This window comes from Eretmochelys imbricata, chromosome 5 (genome assembly GCF_965152235.1).
Source record: "Eretmochelys imbricata isolate rEreImb1 chromosome 5, rEreImb1.hap1, whole genome shotgun sequence".
NCBI lineage: Eukaryota > Metazoa > Chordata > Testudines > Cheloniidae > Eretmochelys > Eretmochelys imbricata.
Genome location: NC_135576.1, coordinates 17640521 through 17662690, shown reverse-complemented (window position 1 = coordinate 17662690; position 22170 = coordinate 17640521). Strand labels below are relative to the sequence as shown.

The window sequence follows — 22170 nt, the reverse complement described above, 5'->3', positions numbered from 1 at the left end:
CCAGTGTGGTGAGACAGAAGTTTACTTTTGTTACTGGCTTGGTATATCTTATGGAAGAATAACCACCAGTTTGGGGCGGGTCTGCCCTATTTCTCAGAGGTTTGTCCTGAATCTGGTATCCTCAGCCACTGAGGCACAGTGACACCCCCCTCTGACCAATAATGGAATCCGTCTGCGCCCACCTCCATTACTGTACAGCCAAGGCTTCCTCAGCAGCAAAGCTTGGGCTGAAGGCAGAGCCGGGGGTGGAACTGGGACGGTTGAGGAGCTGGGGCTAGAGGCCAACCTGGTCTGGGGGTGGAGCAGAGGGAGAAGTGGAGCTGCAGCTTGGGTCATAGCTGGTCTGGGGCGGAGAGGGTGGAGCTGGGTCTGGATGCAGAGCAGGACTGGGGACTGAATAGAGTTGGGGGAGGAGTGAGGCTGGGGGCAGAGCTGGTCTTGGAGGGAACAGTGCTGGAAGCATGATGCTCCCTCTCCGCCCTCTGTGGGGGCTGGCCATGGCATTGCACCCCCAATCATTCCTCCATGCCCCTCCTGCACCCACTAATCATGCCTCCATGCCCCACAGTTTAGGGACCACTGAGCTAAAAGAATTAATATTTAATAGTAGAAGACAATGCTTTGGTTCTAGAGGTCCCAGGTTCAACTTCAGATGATGGCTAATCTGATAATTTTTCTAACTGCACTATGTTTTTATAGGGGCAGTAGTTGTGTGGTTGATGGAGTTTGCAGTGCGACTATAGTTCTTTTTATATACCTGTGTGAGTACTCATGGTGGAGATGTTGCCATGCTGAACAACTCATGATTCATGCTTTTTTATTTTAAGATGAGACATGCTAAACAGTAGAGAACAAAAACTATTTTTTTGCTACATACTCTAACAGTTTATAATAAAATCTGAACCTCGCTGAGTCATTTTATGTCTGAAAGATTCTTTCCCGTAAGGGGGGAAAAGAACCATTTATATTTTCACCCCTTATAACTCTGCTGAATGAGCTCTTTAATTTATCGTGCAGAATACATTGTCCTTCCTCCACACTTAGAGAAAACACCAAGGTACTTGTTGAAAGGCAAAGGAAGTACATGGGTTAATGGAAAAAAGGCAAAGGTTCAGCTGCTTAACACGATGTATTCACCCTTTATGAATGCTTCAATTCCACTGCACAGCACAGAGGAATTTATTCCTGCAGTCATGCATGGAGGATTTAAGGGTGGCTGGCGTGTATTTATGGCATGTTGCAGATAAACAATACAAGCATTTTCCTGACACAGATAGCGAGAGTGCTTTGTTGGGGAAATGCAAGGTGTCAGAAGGAGAGCTGGTCAGGAACTGGAAATTCCAATTCAGAATGAAAAGCCAAAATCTGTAAAATTTCCCAGGAATTCTGAAAAACTGCAGTTTGGGACCTGTGAGCATTTATTTTGGTAGTATCCATTTATTTTGACTCAGCTGGAAACCTCGAGTGAAATCCTGATCCACTGAAATCAATGACTTCAATGAGACAAGAATTTTACTCCAAGTATCCAGCATGCTCTTCTCTTCCCATTTTCAGCTGCATTAGGAATCAACATTCATAAATACCTAGCAAAAGTCCAAGTATGTTAGTTTATTGAACTATAGAGGAGAAGGTGACATTTTATATTTTTATAAGAAAAGCTGATTAACAGCAGTGAAACGTTCATAGATTTTAAGGTCATTTAATCATCTCTAGTCTGACCTCCTGTACAGCTGAATTTCATTCAGCTACTCTTGTACTGAGCCTAATAACTTGTGTTTGGCTAGCCCATATCTTACAGAAGGGCATCTAGACTTGATTGCAAGACGTCAAGAGATGAATAATCCACCACCTCCCTTGGTAGTTTGGGCCAATGTTTAATCATCTTCACTGTCAAAAATGTATGCCTTATTTCTAATTTGAATTTGTTTGACTTCAGCCTCCAGCCATTGGTTCATGTTTGTGATGGCTGGACATAGTAGTCGGAGCCAGAGTCTGCAGTCATGGGACAGGAGTCAAGAGTCAGCTGGATCAGGATACCAGGAGGTCAGAGGCAGAACCATGAGTCAGGCACCAGAGTCAGGCCAGATCAGGATATGAGAGGCAGGAGACAAAATGGAAATCAGGAACCACAAGTCAGAAACCAGTAGTCAAACTGGGTCAGGATGCCAGGAAATCAAGATAGGGGAACAAAAGCACACAGGCCAGAGCAAGGTGGAGCCCAATTGTTCAAATAGCTGCTGGATTAAATGGGGCCAGTGGACAGATCAGCCACTCTGGGACTCTGCCAATCACACCTCAGGGGTACAGCCTCACACTCAGGCTGAGCCTCAAGGGTCCCAGGTAAGTTATTGGCCGCAGGCTGCTGGGTTGGAGCTTGGCTACTCCTGGGAACCCTGCAAGCCTGGGTTCAAGATCCTTTTAGCTGCAAAATCTAGTCACAGAGACATCTGGTGTCTTTACAAATCATCTGCTTTCAGTTTTCAAGCACCAGGGTCAAGATGACTGAGCTCAGGAATTCCTGGGTTCTGTCACTGACTTACTGTGTGATTATAGCCAAGTCAGTCAACCTCTGAGTGTGAATTCCATCATCACTGAAATGGAGAGAATCACTAATAAACCCCTGCAATACTGTTGTACTTTGGAGATGTAAATGCCTCTCTGAAGGGCTACGTATTACCATCTAGGGCCCTTTTCTGTATTTTTTATCTGCTACAGGGGTCTTTAGGTACAGTTTCTGAGCTGGCTCCGGAACCTGTCTCCATCTCCTTAGCACTACTCTGTTGACACAAAGGGGACAGAGTAGGACAATTCCCAAGTGGTAATGAAGTCTAGAGCTGGGCAAATAATGGATTCTTTGGCAATTTAGAAAATCTGGAAAACATAGTTGGAGGTCAGAGCAGAACCAAAAATGTTTTAAACTGTTGATGAGTTGGAAACAGTTTATTTTGGCTCAAATGAAATGCTTTGTTTGACCTAAACTGAAATGTTCTGTTTTGATTTTGGAATATTTTTTTAATGTCTCTGCATTTTTTTAAAATTAAATTAAAGGAAATTTCTAAACAAAAAGTCATTTTCAATGGAAAAATCAGAGCATTTCACTTGGAAAATATCAAAATGAACATTTAGATTTTTTTTTTTTATCTTTGGGGCTTTTTTCAGAATCAGCAATTCAGCAAACCCAACATACAATTGGAAAAACATTTTTGGTGTCACCAAATCTTCATTTTTTGCACCCCAAATTTTGATCAAAATAGTTCACCCAGCTCTACACTACATGCTCCTGTGCAAGCACAGGGGGCATTCCTAGATGGACCAGTGATGAACCCTGATGATCCTAGGCTGGCAACAGTGGTCCCAAGTGTGTATCAGTTAGGCTGCTCTAAGTTACACCAAAAGTCAGTTCAGACCCTGGTCGGTCACAAAATCAGGGGAGCAGAGAGGTGGCTCAGGGTCAAACTTTCTTTCTCCTGCCCTGAATCCAGTTTGGCCAGACTTGAGCATCGGTCCCTATATTCAAGTCCCACATTAAATTGTTTCACATCTAGTTGTTGCTATCAGAATGTTACTCTAGGAAAGGCCCTGAAAGAAAAGACATGATGCTACCTTTCCTGTTTGTTTGTTTTTTTCCTTTTGTCTTTGTCTGCTCTCGTCAGGGGGTGGATCCTTGGCCTTTCTAAAGAGACTATTACACAGTTTGCCAATCATATCAAAGAGCAGCAATTGCTCAGTATCTTTCTGCTATGATTCCACAATGTCAGTGCCTATTGAGATGAAGAAGAAAAGGAAGAGCATGATAGTAATTTGTTTCTCCTGGCAGAAGTTGGTTGTGCTGGTCATGGATTTCAATGCGCTGCTACAGCTCAAGCTGCAGTGACAGCAATGAAGTCACATATTCATAACTCAAAGCACAGATGGCATATTTGTTGTTTTTGTTAAAGTCCTGTCTAGTCACACTGAGTACTTGTTTCATTTCACTAGCACATCACAGGCTGCACTAGGAGCTAAAAAAACATATAATCCCTTAAACAAAGTAAACAGGAATAAATAGATTAAATATAAATTTGTTATTGGTTTTTGAGTAACAGCCGTGTTAGTCTGTATTCGCAAAAAAGAAAAGGAGTACTTGTGGCACCTTAGAGACTAACCAATTTATTTGAGCATAAGCTTTCATGAGCTACAGCTGACTTCATTGGATGCAACTGTAGCTCACGAAAGCTTATGCTCAAATAAATTTGTTAGTCTCTAAGGTGCCACAAGTACTCCTTTTTTTTTTTATTGGTTTTTGAAAGTTCTGTCTAGGTACATTGGACACAAATTTCATTTTCCTCCCAAAGCACAAGCCACAGTGACAGCACATAAGTCAAATATCCTTATCTGTCTAAGCACAACATAAGCATATTTCATTTGCTGGCATCAGGACACAGCGAACTGCTTCAACCATCTCAACAACAAACTATCAATGCGTCCTTGTCATTGTAATATTTCACACATTCCCTCTATTGCATGGGTGCTCAATTATCTCTCAAAGAAACCTATTCTCCTTAATCAACTCCCATTGGCTTTTAATCTGGAAGGAAAACTGGGCCCCCATAATGTCAAATATAACAAAAGAGAAACAACATCATAGGAGGGGAAGAATTTTCCAAAGCCAGTCATCTAAGTTCTTCTCTCAAAGTCTCTGGATTTTTTCCCCTTGATGTAGCAAGCAAATTTGTTAGAAAAGATTTTCAGCATGCATCTTGCTAGCACTACTTTTACTTATTCTCTATATGGGTGAAGAGTGGTATAAGTTCTATCACTTGAGACGTTTCATACCAAACAACACACTTCAAAGAACAAAGCACTTGAAAGCGTACCGTAAGGAACAATCCTGCTGTGGGCCACAGATGATAGTTTTCCCTCACTAACTTCTATGATTCTATAACACAGCCCAGCTATTGAAATAATACTAGAATTCCTTCACCATTCTTCTCTACCCCCAATCTCAGGGGGAAAACAGAGTACATTTATTGCTAATGGAACTAGAACCTACAGGTCACCCTTTTCCTCTTTCCACAATCTCAACAACAAAATATTCTTCAGGATGAAAAAAATGGAGGTAATCAAATCTCATGCCTTGTGTCATCATCATCCCAAGAGTCAGTAAGGATGACTCTTATCCTTCAATAGAACAATGAACAATTGTCCAGGTCCACTGTTCGAAAATGTTTTCAACATCCTCTGAAGTTTGGATCACTTGCTAGAGCCAGGCTGCTGATGCTGTCTAATCCTGTGAAAAAGCAGCAAGCTAGTGGCATACCCATTAGCAGCAGCTGAAAAATTCTGTTACACCTATGCTTTGTCCTAACAATAGAGAGCAAGTGGCTAGTTTGGAGTTTTTCTTATGTGCAGGAGAAACTCAACCTTCTTCTTTGTTGGAGGTAGACTATTTTCCCACTAGTGTGTTATACACATTGGTCATGTTAAACGGTGGCATTTACTGACATTCCCCACTGTAACATACATTCAATTGCGATCATGCTGATTGCATTGCAACAGACAGTAGTGGCACCAAGCTTGAAGCAATAGGCAACGGGCATCTAACTTTTTTAAGGATGAATGTGAAAAACTTCCCAGGTTTATATGTCTTTCCTTTTAATGTACCACAAATTAGATAAAACTGCATAGTCAGAGGAACTGTAGCAAGAGGAATAAATGGATATGTAAAGACTCAAGAGTGGATTTCTCTGTCTTTCTCCTACTCCCTGCAAAACATCTGAGTGTGACTCCCACCTCTGAAAACAATGTCTGATTGCCAATTCAGGATGAAACACCTGGAAGTTGGATATGCACAGCTGTCTAAGGCTGATTCCTCTGCAGAGTAAGTCACACTATTGTTTGATTTATTGTGGGTTGAGAAGTGGTCCTACTAGGATGAGAATAAATCTGTAGCACCATTCCAGTGACTCATTTTCTTTCCATTTCTTCCCCATTCTCTTTCCACTATGCTTCTTTTATTTCTAGTGCATACTATAGTAATGGCATGAAACACGTTATTGGATACAACATAATGGCATTTCAGACAGTCATTTGAATGTATTGAACACAATCCACATCTTTTGAGGTACCAGATAAGCACTTTGATATGAGAACATTCAGATATTAATGGGCAGGATTAGCTCAATGTGCTACCATTCTCTGGTCAACAAGCTATAGTCAATGGACAAAATCTAACAGCATGTGTGCCCTTAAAATTCAACAAAAATGAAGTTATCCATTCTTATGTTAATAAAAATGATTATATGTGCAGGATTTTCCAGTCATGCACCAAATTACATTACTGGCATATTATTTCTGTTGCGTTTCTTACATTAAATAGATTTTAAATGTTTAATAAAATGTTTGTAGACAATAGTTAGAGGAGAGTATAAAAATTACTCTGTTAAATCTCATTAAGTGTAATTTCTTTCTAAGGTATCTTAGTTCAAGACAATAGATTCCTGGTTTCCTATGAATTATGTTAAGAGACAGATATGTTTCATAGTTAAATTTCTGAATTGTTTTTCCAAGCTTTCAAAAGCTAGTACTATACTTAGCGGTAATTTTAAAAATGTGGCTAGCAGCATCTAAAGAAGAAACTAAATAGTAATATTAAAAAACTATTGATGTAAATGTAAACTTAACTGTATGTATATGCATTAAAATAAGGTTTCTTGGTGCCTTATGTTTTCAGAAATAAGTTACTAGACAAAAAATTGATAATATTCAAATTCCACAATTTTCAGCAGACATGGTCACTTATCTTCTTAAGTGCTTCTGAGTGTACGATGGCAACTTTTGGAATTGACTTTATTTTGCCTAAGGATATATAGTATCCTGTACGTCTTTCTGCTCTCTTTCTGCTTCAGAGAACCCAGTAGGGACACCTCTAGAAAGAGGTTGCCACAGGCATTTGCCAAAAATGGGATTAGCATGGGATTTGGCATTTAGATGGACACCTCAGTTACTTGTATGCAGTGTTGTTGTAGCCATGTCGGTCCCAGGGTATTAGAGAGAGAGAAGGTGGGTTAGATAATAGTACTGTTACTCACCCAACTCAGTTACTTGGTAGTTTGTTTAACATTGAGTTAGTCTTATTTTCCAGTGCAAAAGACTAGAGATTGATAACAGATCTAAGAATAATGAAGCAAAATAAGATGGAATAAAGAAAATGAGGCAGGTAACAGGAAGTAGAGTAGCATTTCATTTAAACTAGATAGTGTTCTATGGGAAGGACCAGGCACTCTTTCCTTTACCTTCATCATTACCTTTACCCTATAGATTAAGACCAAAGCAGTCTAAAAGTGTCACGTCTCCAATACTCGCTGGATACATTGATTTTCTTCTTCTTTTGAGTGATTTTCCATGTCTCTCAACAAAAGAGAAAATCCTTCATTGCTCAGAGACTGGCAGCTTTTTGTATGCTTTTTTAGGCTGTTAGAAAACACTCTGATTTGAGAGGTTTGAAGGGATTTGGTGTCCTTTGCTCTTTGAGCTCTCTATTCTGAAGCACATCTCTCTTTTTTGGGTATTTTGGACAAACATAAGGGTCACGCTTGAAATATGGATTTATTGAAAAATAACTTTGAACAAAGAAATGCAAAGATGATCATGAAAAATACAGCATAGTTTGAATTCTAGAGTTTCCATAAACATATAAAACAGCTACATATATAGATAAATAGGACAATGCTACACCGCACATTTATGACGTGCCTGTTCCCTAAAAGTATGACTAGAAATATTTTATTTTTATTTCTAATAGCTATCAAGCCATAAATAATGAAAATGTCATTCGTTCTTTGGCGCAAAATTTACCCTAATGCCATTTAAGCCCCAATTAAGCCCGCAGGGTGGGATTTTTGAAAAGTATTCAGCACTGGCCTAACTCTGCTCCCACTGAAGTCAATGGGAGTCCTACCACTGACTTCAGTGGGGGTCATCTTAGGCTGACATCGAGTGCTTTTGAAAACCCTGCACTTAACATGGAGTCAGCAGATACATAAGGCTTTGCAACAGCTAGCTGCAGCAGGGTGCATTTCACCCTTTGAAAATCCGAGTTGGATTTTTGCCTCACTTGAACACTCTGCTGATCCATCTTCCTCCAGCAGTGCACAATGACTGATATTTCAAGGGATGGGGAAAACACACACACACCCCACCACCACCAATCTAGCCCAGTGTTGTGTATGGTAGAAAACTCTACTTCCTGACCCTTGCAGATAATCATCTTGGATTTTGCAAAGGATGACATCTGAATACATGTAACTTGCAAAATGTCAAATGTTCCTGGTGATGAAAAAGTCAAGCCTGCCACCTCAGGGTGCTGCAGAATTCCTGGTTGCTGCAGAGTACACAGAGCCTGCCTATTGGAATTCCAATTGCTGCCTTATCCCTCCTGATCCTTGCACAACAAAAGCCAGTGGTTTACTTATTATTTACACTTCAATAGCAGTTTATCTTTCTAGGTGCCCAACATCACTCAAATAAATTGCTATATCATGTGATCGATACAACAACAGTTGGGCCACAGCAAAACATGTAAAAAAGAAATTAAGCCACTGTGAACTTTTGAAGACTTTTGTCCTTCCAGTTTAACTGCTGAGGCATAAGGGCAGAATGACCCAAATTGAGTTCTGCAGCTTGCGCCAAAACACAGACTATACCTTTTCACGTTGCTCACAAGTCACTCAAAAGTGCTATACATATATTTTTGCAAAATAAGAGACTGAGATGAAGACCAGGGAGTTCATGTCTCAATGTAAACATACTAAAAAAAAAAAATATGACAACACATCAGATGTGCTTTATTTCCCTCATCCCTCTCCACACCTGCACTGTATAAAGATATGCAAGCAGCAAAACCACATGGAAATAAATTGTCCAGAGACATGAAACAACCCTCCCCCCTCCCCGCAAAAAACAACAGCATAAAAGCCATTACCACTCTCACCAGAAATAGGCTATGATGGGTTCTAGCAGACTAAAGCTGGGCAAAATTGGCAAACAATTTTCACAAAAGTTTGTGCATAATTTTCCATTATTGAATTTAATGTTATTTTTCCCCACCCCAAATAGCGGATTTTTATGGGGAAATGGGCAGTTTCCACATTAAATCATGTGAACAATCAAAACATGGTTTCTGTCCTGAAGTGGAGAAGAAAATTGTCCCTAGAGGCCAAATGATCTAATAGAGTGGGCATAGGACGGGGAGCTAATAACCTTCCTGTTCTGCCACTGACTATGTTCTGCACTTACATGGCAATTTACGTGGGTGATTTAGCTACACCACATAATACCTCGACAAAACAGGTAAATATTATTGGCCCCCTGGGGAAATGAGGCTGAGAGGGGTGCCTTTCCCAAAGTCACACAGAAAATGAGTATCAGATCAAACTCTTTTAGACTCTTAGCACTGGCCACCATTCCACTGACCAGTAGTGCACCCCCACATCTCAAATTTTCCCTGTATCTCAGTTTTCCCATTTAGGGGGACAGAGACACTTAGTTTGCTACATGACAGTGATACTGGGGGTGATGGGCTAGCCAGGCACAACAACTGCTATCTCCATATTGATGCAGAAGAGTCTCGCATCAGTTCTAAAGCATTTTTATCCCAGAAAATACTAAAAATGAGGCAATTTCTGAACCCCCAAACATGGAAAATATTTAACAAATATTTGTCCCTACTCTGGTGGAAGTCCTCTCCTGAGTCTTTCCAAACCAAGCTGAACATCACTGGAAAATAGATCATAGGGATAATCCTGCATTGACTGAGAGGGATGGACAACATGACCTAACAGCAGAGATAATTCATTGCTTCACTGAGAAAATAAAATACAGTAATTTTACCTTCCTTGCTACAGTGTCTCTTTGGAGAAATAGGTGTTTGCAAGAAGTAGAGAGCCACTGTTATAGAAGTGCTCCATATATGTAAATAGCTACTTAGTGGATAACAGGCCCATAGATGGCACTCCAGAATATAGAGCATATACGTCCTGGGTTTTGTAGTACCAATAAAACTTCTTGTTGAGTGCTGCCAACGGCATCCTCTTGCAGCTCTTTACATCACCATTCGCACTTGGAGCATGGAGCAGCAACTTTATTGGTTCATAAGCTAATACTACATGGAGAATAGACTCAGTTCTCACTCGGTGGCAGCAATAATATGGATGCATCACCTACCGGAATATTTTAATACGGGACAATTTCTTATTATGTTGAAACAAATACTACGATACTATTGCACTGTGCCGTTTGTTGAATTAGTGGCATAGATCTTCCATTTCCAGGTGGAGGCAGATATCTTTGTATCTCAAAGTAGGGAGTGCATATGTATCCCACTGGTGTGTGTTAATAGTTCCCCCTCTGTGCCCAATCCACAGAGTCTGTTACAGCCCCAGCTAAAGTGCCAGGGCTCCCTAACTGAGGCTATAACAAACTCAGCCTCCGGGGATGAGGCAGGGGGGATCTGTAACACATACTTTGACCAGTGGATTACACATGTTAATAGTTTCACAGTGCAAAACCAGAAGGGACCATTAGATCATCTAGTCTGACTTCCTGAATATCACCAGCCATTAAATTTCACCCAGATACCCCTTCCCTATACTGAGCCTATAGCTTGTGTTTGACTAAAGGATTTAGTCAGCAGGAGACTAAGCTGTTGTGTGCCATACACAGAGAACAGGAGCGACTCAGAGGCTCCCAAGAAGCAGCAAGGGTCTTGGGAAAGCACTTGCCCTTCAGTGATCAGCGTAGCAGCCACAGCATAGGGCTGAAGAGTGCTTTTAAAAGAGCCCCTTATCAAGGAGCACACATACAGCTATGAAGCTGTACAGCCTTCCCTTAAACGTTTCTCAAGTCACCAGCAGTCCAGCAGGATTTTCAGAGAGGTAAAATCATGGATTAGAACCACTCTGATTCAGCATTAAATCATATGAGGAGTAACGCTATTAAAGGCAGCGGAGATACACCTTTGTAGAGTGAGAGGAGAATCAGGCCCACAGACACTCAGTTGCAATGTTTCAGAGTGGCAGCCGTGATAGTCTGTAACAGCAAAAAGAATGAGGAGTCCATGTGGCACCTTAGAGACTAACAAATTTATTTGGGCATAAGCTTTCGTGGGCAAAACCCCACTTCAGCAGATGGGGTTTTGCCCACGAAAGCTTATGCCTAAATAAATTTGTTAGTCTCTAAGATGCCACAAGGACTCCTCTTTCTTTTTTCAGTTGCAATGGTATCTTAAGTCAATGGAACTATGTGAAATTACAGTGGTGTAACAGGCAAGAAAATGTGACCCTCTCTATGTGAAATTAGAATCTCTCCTATGTTGCTTTTGAAGAATGTGCAGAACAAAAAAGGAAACATCCTCAAAAGTATCAGTTGATTTACAGTGATGACTGGTCCCAGGGTTCTGAAAATTAACATCAATTCTTCAAGGAGCCATGACATAGAATATCATGAATTTTTCATGCCTGCAATATACTTCCTCAATGATTGTTCCTTCTAATACAGTTGCTAATATTGTTTGAAATTCACATTCTGAAATAGGCTATTACCATTTCCCCTACCACAAGACATAAGCCACGTGTGATATTAATATTCATATTTCCCCTCCCCCGCACACTAATACTTTTCTTACCAAATCCATTAATACGATAATACTTTGGTAATGAATTTGCAAAATGTCCACACAAATACTACATAGGCTAATACAATGAAAAACTGTGGAAACATTATACATAATTCATTAGCTTTTGTGACAAAAGGCTTCCAGAAGCAGTGTTTGGCAAACAGTAATAAATTTGAAAAGCAGCTATCTGATTAAAATGTATAGCTGGTGATAGAGCCACTGCAAACACTGAACAATCTATGCTGTTCATGCACTGGCAGCCACACCAGTTCATTGACTATGCAGAGTGCCTTTCCAGGCTTCAGGAAATCGTTACAATTAAGGATTTAAAATGAAATTATTTGTGCTGGCTATAACTTTTCATGGGAAAAGTTACTTGTCTAAAAGAACCCAAGAGGAAAAGCGGGATGGGAGGTGTTTGTCTTGTTAGCCCAGATGAAAGGCCTGTAACTGGTCAAAATGTTGACAGGGAAACTAAGTATTCATAAATAGTCAGGGTATCACACCCAAAGAGGGGGATGCATTTATGAAGGACAAGCAGGATTTCTTCTGCAGAATTTTCTCAATAGCTCATACGATCAAAGTCTATTCCGGTCTTATAGCGGTGGTAGGAAGTCATACAAGTATTATCACTGGAAATATTATTACTTGTATTACAGTATTCAGAGTAGCAGCCGTGTTAGTCTGTATCCGCAAAAACGAAAAGGAGTCCTTGTGAGTCTCCAAGATGCCACAAGTACTCCTTTTCTTTTTGTATTACAGTAGAGGCCCCAGCCCAGGTTGGGTACCGCTGTGCTAGGCATTGTACATACACATAGTAATAGAGTCCTTGACCTAACGAGTTTTCAATGGAAATAGACAAGAAAAACAAGGATGGGGGGGAATAAATATTACTATCCTCAGTTTAAGATTAACTGCTCACAGAGGAAGTCTATAGCAAAGCCAAGAATTGAATGTTGATTTTCCATGTCCCAATTTAGTGCCTTACCTGAAAGACTATTTTTCCTCCATAAGAAGGAGTGATAAACATGAAGAGAAAATTAAATGTGTGGAGGTAAATCAAATTCTCAAAAGATGAAATATTATGGGAATCAGCACATTTTTGACTTGAGGGATGTTACTTTTAAGAAAATAAAAGACTGATACAGTGTAGGAATGGCATGAATAGAGGGATAAAAAAACCAGCTTAACTGCTTCCCAAACCTTTGCACATTTTGAGAACAAAGCTATTTTTGAGGTTTTGAGATAGATCTATTTAAATTACATAGACCCACACCCCTTTTCCCTTCATTTTCACATGACATTTCTGGAAAGGTTATTCCCTTAGTATATATGTGTGGAAATCTCACAAGAATGATTTCCAACCCAATTTTGCATATTTAATGGGATAAATTCTGCTCGAAAACACCCTAGGGTAAATCTAAAGTAACTCCATTGACTTCAGATAAACTTTGGATAAGCACTCAGATCTTATGGATGTTTATATGGAACTCAAATTCCAAATCTATGATGGTTTGGACATCTCTGCTGCGAGGGATTGATTGTCTGGAAAATCTATGGCTTGAAAGTGGAATATGCTGTATTTAAGAAATCGTTTTGACAAGCACAATGAAAATTCATTGTAGTTAGCCCAGGAAACGACACGGGAAACAGAGACCAGTGTGGTTAAGCAGGGCTGTAAAGATTAGTATAATCAATCAGAAGGCTTTTAAAAATATATTAACAAGCTTGGTTGGGAGGGTGGGGAGACTATCAAACAATAAGTAGAAACAAGATAAAGGATCATTAGAGGGACAAAAAGATACTGACCATAGAACTGCATCGTTCAAAAGAAGAACAATTTTGAAACATATATTGTAGCGGACATGCATCATCATCATCATCAAATGTATACAATGTACTGAGGACTGTTGCGCCACCCAGAGCGACCATGGTATCGTACCAGGCATTGTAGAGTGAAGTTCCAAAATCTGGCTCAGTCCTGTGAATACATGAATCTTTGGGGCAGCCCTGAGGTGATGGCAGGTAGCGTCAAAGCATGCACCCCTGGATGTGTCAAAGGAAAGTCTGAGAGGACTCTGTGCTGAGGTGTTTTTGTCCATCCTGGCAAAATGGCCAAAGAACATGCAACACCGCTGTCATAAAATAAAAGGGAAGGGTAACCACCTGTCTGTATACAGTACTATAAAATCCCTCCTGGCCAGAGGCAGAAAAACCTCTTACCTGTAAAGCGTTAAGAAGCTCAACTAACCTGGCTGGCACACGACCAAAAGAACCAATAAAGGGACAAGATACTTTCAAATTGGGGAGGTGAGGGGGGAAAGGCTTTGTCTGTTCCGTGTGGCTTTTGCCAGAGACAGAACAAGAAAGCAAGCACTCCAACTCCTCAGTAAGTATTTAGCAAGGAAATGCGTTAGATTATCTTTTGGTTTTGCTTGTGATTTTCTCTGTGCCGAGAGGAAGATGTATTCCTGTTTTTTCTTTTTGTAACTTTAAGGTTTTGCCTAGAGGGAAATTCTCTGTGTTTTGAATCTAATTGCCCTATGACATTATCTCCCATTCTAATTTCACAGAGGTACTTCTTTTACCTTTTTTCTTTCTAATAAAGTTCTTTTTTTTAAGAATCGGATTGGTTTTTTTAGTATCCTAAAAAACCCAAGGCTGGTCTGTGCTCATCTTGTTTATTCTCAAGCCTCCCCAGGAAAGAGCTTGGGGGGGTATTTTGGGGGAATAGGACTCCAAGTGGTCCTTTTCCTGATTCTTTGTTAAATCACTTGGTGGTGGCAGCATTTACCTAATCCAAGGTACAAGGGAGAATTTGTGCCTGGGGGAAGTTTTAACCTAAGCTGATAGAAATAAGCTTGGGGGGGTCTTTCATGCGGGTCCCCACATCTGTACCCTAAAGTTCAGAGTGGGGAGGGAACTCTGACAACCGCTTTTGAATGTAGTGAGTGAATGGAAGAAGGCTAGATCTCTGTAAGATTATGGCATTTCACGCAAAGTCAAACCACTTTATGCTCAGAATTTGCTACTGACAGCACATACGGAATGCCTCTAGCCACTCCAAGTCTGCCTGTAAGAGGATCCAGGTTTGATATATTCTGAACTTCATCTCAGCACAAAGATGTTTTCATGTTATTAAAGGGTACGTTCCACTCCTGTTCTCTTGCCCTGCAGAAACTGTGCAGACTCCCTTTGTTATGCATTCACAGTGCCATTTATTTTGTGGTCCCTCCACCAATACCACTACAGTTCTCATGCAACGATCAATTTACAATATTTTCTGTGCTTTGGCCCTCTCATCAGGACCTGCTTAGGGGAACAGAAGTGTGCCTTACCTGAGGCCTCTGAGGGTAGCTCTATACCATCGCCGCTTCCTTCTTCCCATCCTCCTATATAGTCCTGGGCTAATTGGGCTGGCTGCTGGCTCTCATTCCCCAAGTAGGGCAGGTTCTTTCCAGCCAGCTCCACTTTATTCACTTAAATGGGGCTGGCGTGGCAGAGGGCTGATTCTGCAATCCTTCTGCTCAGCACCCTGTCACACAGCCCCTCTTAACTCGGGTCCTGGAAGTCAACTGGAAGTATCCCACAATTCCATGGGACAACTTCCTTAGTTCTTTCTAGCCTCACAATCTGCAATCTGCTCTATTGAACATGGAAGCCAACCCCCTCTTCTTTGTGAACGGCAGCAGCTGAGGTCAGCATTCTCTTCTGATCACCTGTCTGCATTCATACTATCAAAGAATCCCCTAGGTTTGCAATGGAGAGTGAACTAATCAAGCCTTTTGCAGAAGCCAGGGGGTAAGGACAGTGTCCATTGTCACCCTTCCGGTACTGAAACCCAATTGCTGTGAATGATGTCATCTGTTAAGCAGCGGCTGCATTCTACTAAGCAGAACATGAGCCAAAACCTTTCCAGGCACCAATAGGAATGAGACAGGCCTGTAGTTGCCACACTCAGTGTGAAATCCTTTACATGTGTACAGAGAACCTATGATGCCAATCTGCTGCTACTCTCCCTGATGCCAACTCTTTTAAAACAGCTGGCCAATGCTCACTGGTTCCAAAGAACTGTTGAGCAACCAGGGTGGAATGCCATTAGGTCCAGAAGCACATCCATTGCATAACTTTAGGATGGCCTTTTGCACAGTAGAACCTCAGAGTTAGGAATACCTTGGAAATTGAGGTTATTTGTAACTCTGAACAAAAGTTATGGTGGGTCTTTCAAAAGTTTACATTGAACATTGTCTTAATACAGCTTTGAAACTTTACTATGCAGAAGAAAAATGCTGCTTTTAACAATCTCAATTTAAATGAAACAAGCAGAGAAACAGTTTCTTAATCCTGTCAAATCATTTTTAAAGCTTTCCCTTTATTTTTTAGTAGTTTATGTTTAACACAGTAGTGTACCATACAATATTTTCTCTTTTTTTGTCTCTGCTGCCTGATTGCATAGTTCCAGTTCCAAATGAGGTGTGTGGTTGGCCAGTCAGTTTGTAACTCTGAGGTTCTCCTGTACTTCCTTAAGTGTCGCAGGATCAATGTTCATCATTGGGTCTTCTGTATGGTTGCTAGGTCACACGGCTCTGGACAATCATCAGCACATGCATGCTTCAGCATTGCTTTAATAATGTGTTTTCCATCTATATAGGACCTTGTCCATTGATGAGCAGGGAAAGCCATTTGGTTTTGTGATGGGAATGTTAGAAAGCTAATTATGGCTGCCAGACAAGTATGTAAAAGCCCTGTAGGCAGGATAGATTGTTGTGCTTTAGGCTGTCCTCTGTTTTTGTCAACCAGAGAGATGGTGCAGATCTCATGGTTATGTTTTGCCATAGCCCTGAAAATGCCTTCCAACCCTTTATGTTGTTGGCCATCTCCCTGTTTGTGCGCTTCTGCCTTTTTCACTAATATATCAAAGGACTCTTCAGAAAAGCCAAGGTTTCTTGTGAGACTATTGTGCAGATGATTTCAGCACTGGTGTGTGATATAGCATTATATATACACTAAGCCAGGCTATATCCATATCATCTGAGAAGGTACCAATATTACGTATGTCATCTTCAGTGGCCTATGTGTATTTCAGAGCTTGAAAAGGATCCTTGGAAGGACACTGGGCATCATGCTGTTGATGGACATCTGGCTTGAGAGGAGTTGGAAGATGTAGTGAGAGCTGAGCAACAACTAGTCTAGGGTCTGAGTTTGCTGGTGCTTCTGCACTACTGAAGACCTGGTGACATTTCATTATGGAGTGATTTCTGAGAGGATGCAGTTAGTTTCTTTCATGGCACATCTACTGTTGGAAATCCAGGTCCATCTTGTTATTGAGGTAACTATACCAGGATCTCATGACAGACAAACCTTGGCAGCACACAATTTAGAAGCCAAGTGCTGTCATTTGGAGATCCCAAACCGAAAGGGACCTATCGCAGTTTCACATCCAGTCATTTGCTTGTAATCCTTTCTAACTTTCTATCTTATATTTGAATTCATTTAAAATCCTATTTTCTTTTGCTAATAAAACTTTTTTTTTAATCTAAACCAATCCAGTGCTAGGTTTAAATTGAACTGGTTGGTAACTCCGGTTAAAATAGCAAAGTGTGCAATATTGATTCCTTAAAGGGCAATGGCTCTTAATCTCTATACTGCCCAGAAGAGGGCTTGACAGTGCAGAACACATTTTTGAGAAAATTTGGGAGGGACTGGGAGTGTCTTGAGGTCACCCTGCAACTAATAACCAAAGCTGGTGGAAGCCCGAGTCTGATTGGTGTGTTGCTGACAGGTTGTTGGGATCAGAGCTGCTGGACCAGGACTGCAGCTATACACAATCAGGGTGTGACTTACACACTGGTAGGCTGTTTATGTGTGGTCCAGATTGGAAGCTACAAGAGAAAAGCATTGTGAAGCACCTAAGGTTAAGCATTGTGGAGCAAGTGGTGATACAACTTCACACTGGTCTGGATAGAACCCCAGAGTGAGACAACTTCCCAGTAGGAAGGCATTTTCATGCTCTCTGAAGATGCATAAGTTACTTTCTCATCTCCCACAAAAATAATCTTTGAAGACTCTATTGACAAAGCAAGAAGCTGGGATCAGTTTAAAGAGAGAAAGATGAATTGGGAAACTGGTAACATGATAGAGAGACCCTTACACCTTTAAGCTGCTAGGTAGAATGTGTCTGAGGCTGACATAAGAAGTTTTTTCAACCCTAATGGCTGTTTGGTAGCCTGTGCAAAAGGGGTTAGTGATCAGTTTTCCTCCTGTTCTTGAGGGACATCATAAAAACCCAACCTATGCTGAGTGGCATTCTTATGGAAGTTCCAGCAGAAGAGTCAAGGACACAATGTGTATGGAGACAGAGATACTCTTTCACCCTGTGCGCCCCCACAGATCAAGAATGAGACACTCACTTGGCAGCGTGGAGACAGCTGATTGAAATCACCTCTTTCCCCAGCATCCAGCCAGTCTCTATAGCTGATCATCCATTCAGAAAAAAGATAGCAAGTTTGTTCCAGTAGGTGGATTTTCAATGGGTTCCTTTTGGCTCTACTTGACACCCTGGCTTCGAAGAAGAACAATGGATGAGGTGGACTACTGATTTTAGAGCTACTAATTTGCCTGTAGAATCCCACTCTCTGCCCAGCAACCTGTTACCAAACAGCCATATTCTTTTATGGGCCTGATCCAAAGAGCATTGAAGTCAGCAGAAAGACTCCCCTGGACTTCAATGGGCTGCAGACAGGGGCGGCTCTACCAATTTTGCTGACCCAAGCAGCTGCTGCTGAATTGCCGCCGCATGGAGCTGCCACTGAATTGCCGCTGCGGGACACAGACGGCCGCCCCATTCTGAATGCCACCCCAGGCACCTGCTTGGAAAGCTGGTGCCTGGAGCCGGCCCAGGCTGCAGATTAGGCCCCATCTGGAGCAGTACATTTCAGGGTCTCTTTAAAGAGCTCAGCTTCCACTTCCCTTAGAGATTTTCATTTTCATACTTCAGCCATCTCCTTTGTTATAAAAACCATTTTACTGCAAGGAAATAAAGATCTTTTTGTTTCCTCATTCAGAACACGTGAAACAAAGTGAGCCTTCCTCCCCCTCCCCCGAACACACACTTGCATTTTTCATCTTTAAAAATATGAGCACATAAAAAGGGAATAGAAATGTTAATTTATATTTAGGTCTAGAGGAACCTGCAAAGTTTTAATTACCAGATGCAAGTCTCAATTGAGAGTCATTTAATTTTTGCCGAGATTTATGAGGAAGCACTCGCTTAACAGAGTTTGCACTGGAGCATTTAAAAATGCTTTATTGAGAGAATTTCATCTTCATAATTTACTGCACGGATTTAGACTTCTTGCTTCCCCCTCCCACCACTTTCACTGTGGAAGAAATGAATCCTTGCCCTTGAAGTGGAATTCATGGTTGGGGGCTCTGGGAGGATCCAATGCACTTGCCACCCAATCTGAATGAAAAACAGGAAATTCAACTGCAACAACAGAAAACAGGGTTACTGGAGCAAAGCTCCTTTTTTTTGTTAATTTATTAGTCAGGGAAAAAAAAATCTCTATGTGCCTAGCACACACTTGTGCATCACTGAGTTATTCCACGGTCCTTGCTGACATTATGATAAGCCTGAAAGCAGTCTTGCCATGAAGAGGTGCTGCTTCTTACTGCCAGCAAGCTAAAAAAGAAAAATGTGAAGGGTTGAGGAGCTGAGGGAAACAAGAGAGACAGAAACTTGAAAGTGTGAAAGTGAAAGCTCAAATATGGAGGAAGAGAAATGTCACCAGAAAAAATAAAAGGAGGAGTACTTGTGGCACCTGTATTCCTTTTCTTTTTCGAATACAGACTAACACGGCTGTTACTCTGAAACCAGAAAAAATGTTATACGAAGTAGGGTATCCTTGAATAACCTTGTTTCGAAAATTGCATAAAATAAGTCAATCTATGTAATCCAGTTACAAACTGTTATCTTATGGGCTTTATTCACAGAGAAACTGTGACATGAGATTAAGCCACGCAAGTAAACATGCCTGGCTGTAGCTTACTGGATCAGAAGACAAAAATCCAAAATAAAGAAAGCACTAAGAGGACAAATATAATGTGGTCTTTTTTAAAGCAAAACAATTAGGAAGGAAGCTTGTGAGGTAATAAAAATGCAACCTCACTCCACTGCACATCCCTGTAGAGAATAATTGTACTGGCTTCATTATATCAACATTCATTTCTCAATGTCTTTTATTATATGTAAAAGTTACTTGGTTTTCAAAGAGAGACACAAAGATGTCTGATTGCGCCTGATGAATCTTCATGTTTCCTCTGCTGTCAGAGAAGGTTTGTTGCCAAAATACTTTCATCCTCATTTTTCTTGTTTTTGAGCAGAAATGCATTTCCAAATGATGGTTTAAAAACAAAATTGTAGATTTTCCCTTGTTTTCTAGTTGAACAATTGGTATCGGTATATGTGACACCTCTCCCATGTCCCTTAATTGGAGGGATGTTACTCCTTTTAGTACTATAACTACCTATGTTCTACGCAAGTGTTGTGTTCTTCTGTCTTCTGTCTTCTAAAGTAATCCAGAGCATGCAATTTAACACATTATTAGTCAAGCATTACAGACTACAGAAACCCAACCCTGCTGGAAGCCCCGCCTTCCAAAATGGAGGATGATCATTGGTCTGTACAGCCAAACATCCTTATCTGAGGACACCTGCACCACACATATGTGGTGTCCCTCACCTTTATTGTTAAATGTTATTTACATCAGAAATAAATAACAATGAAACTAAAACTATAGAAAGAGAAACTTGTAACAATGGAAAGGAATCCCACAGCATGTTAAGTGTTGGGCAGGAATAGTGTTTAGGTGTACCTCATTATGCGTCATTCCCAAAGCTGGACCTTGGCAGATTCAGAGATACAGTGTGGCTAGGTGGGGAGTCTGATACTCTTATGCAATCGAAGAGAGGGTTATGACATATCCAAGAGGGCAGAGAATTCCCCCTAATAACTTGATCAGTTGGATCATTGTTTTATGCATTGAGGTGACCTGCAAAGGTGTATATGTGAAATTACATTCGAAAATCACTTCCTTCCACAATAGTTCATGTTTCACTCTTCTTACTTGTGAAGTCATAACAGCTATGACCTCTTTAGCCATCCATGGAGTCTTCCTGAAATAACAGCGTGAGGAGACTTGAATTTCTAATTTAAAAGAGGGAGGAGCAAGGAGCCCTGCTTAAGGGGTTAGACAATTGCAGTTGCTACAATGTCCCATTCCCAAAGAGTCAGAGAGGAGGCAGCAGCTGCCTGCATTCCCACTGCAGAATGAGGAGGAAGAACCTAGGAGCTCCATATTCAGCACAACGTGGCCCTAAGGAAAGGAAAAGGGTAGAAACATTTTTCCCCCTTTTGCACATCACTTTCAATGTCTTCGTCTCATGCATTACATACCTCTTACCATGACTAGTTCGCAGGCACTGTAGGGGCCTGAACCTACTCCCATTGAAGTCAAGGGTAAAATTCCTGTAGGATCAAACCCTAGGAGCATCTCCGCTGAACTTCCCCCACACATAGTCCTACCGCTCCCAGGAGTCCCGATCCTGCTGTCATACAAGTCAATGGCAAACTCCCTTTGACTTCAGTAGGAATGGTGGGAGCTTATCAGTCTTTGAAAATCAGGACACTTATTCAAGTGTCTGAATATGGATTTAGCTGACCACGATGGAATGTTTTTAGCCTTAGAGCTGTGCAACTACATGAAAAACCACCTTTGGCGGGAAAGAAATCCCTTCCGTCCAAGATGCAACCAAACAGATTGAGAGGCAGCTGAAAACTCTCCCTTCAATTCATTCGAGGTCATACCTCAAGCATTTCACCCCACCCCCACACCTGACCTACTGCCTGCAGAGGGAAGCAATGCATGCAAAACAAAGCTAGAAAATGATTTATGATGCAGTTCTCTGCTCTGCTGCCATATGTAGTCAGCATTTTGCTTTGGGAGTAGAACAGCAACCTCTGTCCCTGAGCTAACAGACAGTGTTCTATGCAACTTCCAGGAGCAGATATGATCAGACAGAAAGGATTGTCCTACATGTCCCTTTTGTAATTTCCTTTAGAACTGTGCTTCAGACAGACCTACTCCTAAATGACTATGCATTCATATCACACTGCTGTTCTTTCTGCCCTAAGGGACATATAAAAGAAAACATACTTTTGGGGGGAGGGGAGGACATTGAGACAAGTAGAACATGGAGAAATTTTATCTTGGAGAGGAGTTCAAAGATACCTCATATTGAGATTTCTCAAACTTCAATAGAAGCCTTAAAACGGCATAATTTATAGTTGTTTTCTTGGACTTCTGTTCTTGGAACAGTGGGATTTAAATGATGCTGTAAGACATTTTACTGACAAAATCACAAACTAGAGGCCTGGAGATTGGTTGCTAATTTGAAGCTCGGCTCATATTCATTAAAATGTTCACCAGGCTTTTGGTGAACCTGAATTTTGAAGACCA

The 22170-nt window shown here is 41.1% G+C and overlaps 1 protein-coding gene across 1 annotated transcript in view; it reads right to left on the bottom strand.

The window, feature by feature from the left end:
- The window catches only part of DCC (DCC netrin 1 receptor), a 948458-nt gene that overhangs the window by 694106 nt on the left and 232182 nt on the right, over positions 1 to 22170 (bottom strand). The window lies entirely within an intron of this gene.